General features: G+C 39.5%; 1 pseudogene; it reads right to left on the bottom strand.

Annotated features, from left to right (window-relative positions):
• Nucleotides 1-4,422: 4,422 nt before the first annotated feature.
• Nucleotides 4,423-5,088, bottom strand: LOC107615577 (carboxylesterase 1 pseudogene; annotated as a pseudogene).
• Nucleotides 5,089-6,571: the final 1,483 nt, after the last annotated feature.

The following is a 6,571-nucleotide window of genomic DNA, read 5'->3' as shown; positions in this document are numbered from 1 at the left end:
AATTAGGATGACAAATTGGTGGCACTCAGTTTCTGGTATGTCCTAGGCGTACTGAAAATTGTGTCGTTACAACTTGGCCACAACTTCATAGAAGTGTCCTTGATGGACCTTTGAGATGAATCTCTCCATCTCCCATGACTCGGAGGTGGAAGCTTTTGCCTTCCCTTTCCTCTTTCTAGAGGTTTCTCCGGCCTTAGGTGCCATAAATGGTTATGGAAAAACAAAAAGTAATGCTTTTACCACAGTAAACTTAAAAGGTTTGCTCGTCCTCGAGCAAAGGAAGAAAGAATGAAGGAGAAGAAGAAAATAGAGGAGATGGAGGGTTATGGTGAATTCGGCCAAGGGGGTATAAGGTGTGTATGATGGGGGGAAAGAATTTGAATTTTGAATTGTGAGGTGGGTGTTACGGAAAGGTGTGAAGAGGAGATAAGAAGAGGTGGGATAGGTGGGGATCTTGTGGGGTCCACAGATCCTGAGGGGTCAAGGACTTATCATCCCTGCTCCATTGAGGCGTGCAAAAATTCCCTTAGAGTGCAATCCTGGCGTTTAATGCCAGACTGCTACTTGTTTCTAGCATTAAACACCAGCTTTTCTCACTTTCTTGGCGTGTAACGCCAAGTTGGTGCTTGTTTCTGGCGTTAAACACCAGACTGTAGCCTATTTCTGGCGTTTAACGCCAGCTTGATGCTTCTTACTGGCGTTTAAACGGCAGTAAGCTTATCCTCGTGGGTGTGCTGTTTTGAATGCTGTTTTTCATTCTATTTTTGATTTTTCAGTTATTTTTGTGACTTCACATGATCATCAACCTAAAGAAAACATAAAATAACAATGGAAAATAAATAGATATAATTAAATAACATTAGGTTGCCTCCCAATAAGCGCTTCTTTAATGTCAATAGCTTGACAGTGAGCTTTCATGGAGCCTCACAGATAATCAGAGCAGGGTTGGGGCCTCTCAACACCAAACTTAGAGTTTGAATGTGGGGGTTTTATTTGACTATGTATTGAGAGAAGCTTTTCATGCTTCCTCTCCATGGTTACAGAAGGAAAACCTTGAGTCTTGAATACAAGGTAGTCCTCATTCAACTGAAGGACCATCTCTCCTCTATCAACATCAATCACAGCTTTTGCTATGGCTAGGAAGGGTCTGCCAAGGATGATGGATTCATCCTCATCCTTCCCAGTGTCTAGGATTATGAAATCAGCAGGGATGTAAAGGCTTTCAACCTTTACTAGCACGTCCTCTACTAGTCCATAAGCCTGTTTTATGGATTTGTCTGCCATCTCTAGTGAGATTCTTGCAGCTTGTACCTTAAAGATTCCCAGTTTCTCCATTACAGAGAGTGGCATGAGGTTTATCCCTGATCCCAAGTCACACAGAGCCTTCTCAAAGGTCATGGTGCATATGGTACAAGGTATGAAGAATTTTCCGGGATCCGGTTTCTTCTGAGGTAATGTCTGCCTCATTAATGCATTAAGTTTATTGGTGAACAAGGGGGGTTCATCCTCCCAAGTCTCAGTACCAAATAACTTGGCATTCAGCTTCATGATTGCTCCTAAATATTTAGCAACTTGCTCTTCAGTGATGTCTTCATCCTTTTCAGAGGATGAATATTCATCAGAGCTCATGAATGGCAGAAGGAAGTTCAGTGTAATCTCTATGGTCTCAGTATGAGCCTCAGATTCCTTTGGTTCCTCAAAGGAAAACTCTTTTCTGTCCAGAGGACGTCCCATGAGGCTTTCCTCACTGAGACTCACGTCCTCCTCACTCTCTCCAGGTTCGGCCATGTTGATCATGGTTATAGCCTTGCACTCTCTCTTGGGATTTTCTTCTGTATTGCTTAGGAGAGTACTGGGAGGAGTTTCAGTAATCTTCTTACTCAGCTGACCCACCTGTGCCTCCAAATTTCTAATGGAGGACCTTGTTTCATTCATGAAACTTAGTGTGGTCTTGGATAGATCAGAGACTATGGTTGCCAGGCCAGAATGGCTCTGTTCAAAATTCTCTGTCTGTTGCTGAGAAGATGATGGAAAAGGCTTGCTATTGCTAAACCTATTTCTTCTACCATTATTGTTGAAGCCTTGTTGAGGCTTCTGTTGGTCCTTCCATGTGAAATTTGGATTATTTCTCCATGAAGGATTATAGGTGTTCCCATAGGGTTCTCCCATGTAATTTACCTCTGCCATTGCAGGGTTCTCAGGATCATAAGCTTCTTCTTCAGAAGATGCTTCTTTAGTACTGTTGGATGCAGCTTGCAATCCATTCAGACTCTGAGAAATCATATTGACTTGCTGAGTTAATATTTTGTTCTGAGCCAATATGGCATTCAAAGTATCTATCTTAAGAACTCCTTTCTTCTGAGTTATCCCATTGTTCACAGGATTCCTTTCAGAGGTGTACATGAACTGGTTATTTGTAACCATTTCAATGAGTTCCTGAGCTTCTGCAGGGGTTTTCTTTAGATGAAGAGATCCACCTGCAGAGTTGTCCAATGACATCTTGGACAGTTCAGACAGACCATCATAGAATATGCATATGATGCTCCATTCTGAAAGCATACCAGAAGGATATCTTCTGATCAATTACTTGTATCTTTCCCAAGCTTCATAGAGGGATTCGCCTTCCTTCTGTCTGAAGGTTTGAACTACCACTCTAAGCTTACTCAATTTTTGAGGTGGAAAGAACTTTGCCAAGAAGGCATTAACCAGCTTTTCCCAAGAGTTCAGGCTGTCCTTAGGTTGTGAGTCCAACCATGTCCTAGCTCTGTCTCTTACAGCAAAAGGGAAAAGCATAAGTTTGTAGATCTCAGGATCAACCCCATGAGTTTTAACAGTGTCACAGATTTGCAAGAACTCAACTAAAAACTGATGAGGATCTTCCAAAGGAAGTCCATGATACTTGCAATTCTGCTGCATTAGAGAAACTAATTGAGGCTTAAGCTCAAAGTTGTTTGCTCCAATTGCAGGAATAGAGATGCTCCTTCCACAGAAGTCAGAAGAGGGTGCAATAAAGTCACCAAGCATCTTCTTTGCATCTCCATCATTGTTGTTGGGTTCAGCCATGTCTCCTTCTTTTTCGAAAATTTCTGTCAGGTCCTCTCCAGAGGGTTGTGCTTTAGCTTCTCTTAGTTTCCTCTTAAGAGTCCTTTCAGGTTTAGGATCAGCTTCAATAAGACTGTCTTTATCCCTGTTCCTGCTCATATGAAAAAGAAGATAACAGAAAAGAAGAGGAATCCTCTACGTCACAGTATAGAGATTCCTTTATGTTAGTAGAAAAAGAGAAGAATATAAGAAGGAGAAGAGAAGAATTCGAACACAGTGAGAGGGAGAGGGTTAGAGAATTCGAATTTTAATTAAAAAGAAAAGAAAAATATTTTTGTTTTTATTTAAAAATGTAGTTAGAATTCGAAAATTAAGAGAGGAAATAAAATTAAATTAAAATTTAAAACAAGTAGTTAATTAAAAGAAGTTTTGAATTAGTGGTGAGGAGTTTTCGAAAATTAGAGAGAGAAAAGTAGTTAGGTGGTTTTAAAAAAGATAAGAAATAGCAAAACAAACAAAAAGTCAAGTGGTTAATTGTAAAAGATTTGAAAATCAATTTTAAAAAGATAAGAAGTTAGAAAAGATTTTGAAATTAAGTTTTGAAAAAGATATGATTGAAATAGAAAAAGATATGATTTAAAATCATTTTGAAAAAGATTTGAATTGGAAATTAAAAAGATTTGATTTTGAAAATTAAAGTTGATTACTTGACTAACAAGAAACTAAAAGATATGATTTTTAAAATTTAAAGATTGAACCTTTCTTTATAGGCAAGTAACAACTTGAAAATTTTTTTAAGAGTAAACTACCATTTGTACCCACGAAAGTTGAAAACGCTGACATATCTACCCATAGAAAAAGGAAATTACCATTTGTACCCATAAAAAAATGATTTTTATAAGCAAAATTATCCAAACCCTAAAAAATTACCTAAAATCCCTAAATTACCCTTATCTTCACCACCACACCACCTCCTTCACCCAATCGCCTTTCTAACCCTAACCCTCTTCACCCAGCCACCACCCCTCTTTCCCTTTCTAACACACTCTCACCATTACTTCCCACTCCGTCCCCACCACTGCTCCAACGGCTCTTTGCCACACCCTCCTCTCTTTCATCCTCACAGTCACAGCAACACTTGCTGCCGCTTCCCTAGAGAAGAAGAGCACCTTCATGGTGCAAGTACACCATGAATCCAAGCCCTCCATCTTCCCAACCCACAAGCACTGGTACGAATTCTCTCTCGCTTCTATTATCAACCATGCCACTGCAGCTGAAACCACCACCACCGCTGCCTCTGCCATCGTTCTTCACACTTACGACATTGTCTTTCACGACTTCTCAGCAAAGCTCTCACCTTTAGAGGCCCAATCACCTCCTTCACCCAATCACCTTTCTAACCCTAACCCTCTTCAAGTCCTTCGCTAGCCTCAGCTCTGACGGAGTTCTCTTCTTCCCTTCGAAAAATGGCTGAATCAATATCATCCCTTTGATCTTCAGTGGCCTGATCTGGTCTGCCTCCACGGCTGCACGTAGACCCGCGTTGTACGCTATGTTTCCTCCAGCACTCTCTCCCATGAGATAGCATCGGGAAAAATCAGCATGAGCCAGCCACAAGTCATTGGAGGCTCTGATCCAGTGCAGCACCTGCACCGAGTCCTCGTACGCCGCCAGGAAGCGATGCTCTGGAGCAAGGCGATAATCGATAGAAACGACGACGGATTGGGTGGCGTTGGCCATGCGGACACAGAAGTCGTGGAAGTAGGTGGAGTTGGCATGGTAGAATATGAAACCGCTGCCATAGTAGAAGACGATGAGGGGAAGGTTGGGGTGGTTAGAGGGAGTATTGAGTGCTTGGCGGGGTAGGTAGATCCGCGCCCAGGTGTGCTTGGATTGGTCGATGGTAAGGTCCTTGGAGAGAACGGGTATGGGTAGAGTGGGATCTGGTGAGGGAGGGGTCTCTATATAGTTTTGGAGGCGGGTGAAGGTGCCGTCTGGGTTGGGGTTAGAAAGGTGATTGGGTGAAGGAGGTGGTGTGGTGGTGAAGATAAGGGTAATTTAGGGATTTTAGGTAATTTTTTAGGGTTTGGATAATTTTGCTTGTAAAAATTATTTTTTATGGGTACAAATGGTAATTTTCTTTTTCTATGGGTAGATATGTCAGCATTTTCAACTTTCGTGGGTACAAATGGTAGTTTACTCTTTTTTTAATTAAAATATTAAATGTTAGTGAGATTTTCGAAAATATGAAGTAAGAATAAGAAAAAAATTTTGAAAATCAATAAAAAAATTCGAAAATATGTTAAAATAAATGAAAAAGATTTGATTTTTGAAAAGGATTTGAAAAGATAGAATTTTGAAATTGAAATTTAGGAGTAAAACAAGGAAAGATATATTTTTTATTTTTGGATTTTTAGTAAAGAGAGAGAAAAATACCAAATTGAATCAAAACATAGAAATTATGAATCAAAACAACTAATGCATGCAAGAACACTTTGAATGTCAAGATGAGCACCAAGAACTTATTTTTGAAAAATTATTCAGAAAAGAAAAACATGCAAGACACCAAACTTAGAAATTTTCAAACTTTAGACTCTAACAAATTGAAAATGCATATGAAAAATAGGAAAAGGCACAAAACATAAAAATTTAACGATCAAACAAAGAAGATCATCAAGAACAACTTTGAAGATCATGAAGAACATAATGAATGAGTTTTCGAAAATTTTAATGAAAATTAAAAAAAATGCAATTGACACCAAACTTACAAATTGACACTAGACTCAAACAAGAAAAACAAAATTATATTTTGGTCTTATGATTTTAAATTTTTTTTTTGTATTTTTTGAAAATTAAAAATAAAATAAAATTACCTAATCTGAGCAACAAGATGAACCATCAGTTGTCCAAACTCGAACAATCCCCGGCAACGGCGCCAAAAACTTGGTGCATGAAATTGTGATCTCTAAAACGGTGCCAAAAACTTGGTACGCACGATCGTAATCTCAACTCTTTTTCACAACTTTGCACAACTAACCAGCAAGTGCACTGGGTCGTCCAAGTAATAAACCTTAAGTGAGTAAGGGTCGATCCCACGGAGATTGTCGGCTTGAAGCAAGCTATGGTCATGTTGTAAATCTCAGTCAGGCAGATTCAAATGGTTATGAGGTTTTAAGAATTAAAAGATAAATAAAACATAAAATAAGATAGAGATACTTATGTAATTCATTGGTGAGAATTTCAGATAAGCATATGGAGATGCTTTGTTCCTTCTGAATCTCTGCTTTCCTACAGCCTCCATTCAATCATTCATACTCCTTTCCATGGAAAGCTTTATGTTGGGGTATCACCGTTGTCAATAGCTACCGTCTGTCCTCTCAGTGAAAATGGTCCAAATGCGCTGTCACCGCACGGCTAATCATCTGTCGATTCTTGATCATGTTGGAATAGGATCCATTGATCCTTTTGCGTCTGTCACTACGCCCAACACTCGTGAGTTTGAAGCTCATCACAGTCATCCCTTCCCAGA

The sequence above is a fragment of the Arachis ipaensis genome, chromosome B9, assembly GCF_059453495.1.
Source record: "Arachis ipaensis isolate K30076 ecotype BB chromosome B9, ASM5945349v1, whole genome shotgun sequence".
Lineage (NCBI taxonomy): Eukaryota > Viridiplantae > Streptophyta > Magnoliopsida > Fabales > Fabaceae > Arachis > Arachis ipaensis.
The sequence above is the reverse complement of the archived record's forward strand: the minus strand, read 5'-3'. Positions and strand labels throughout refer to the sequence as shown.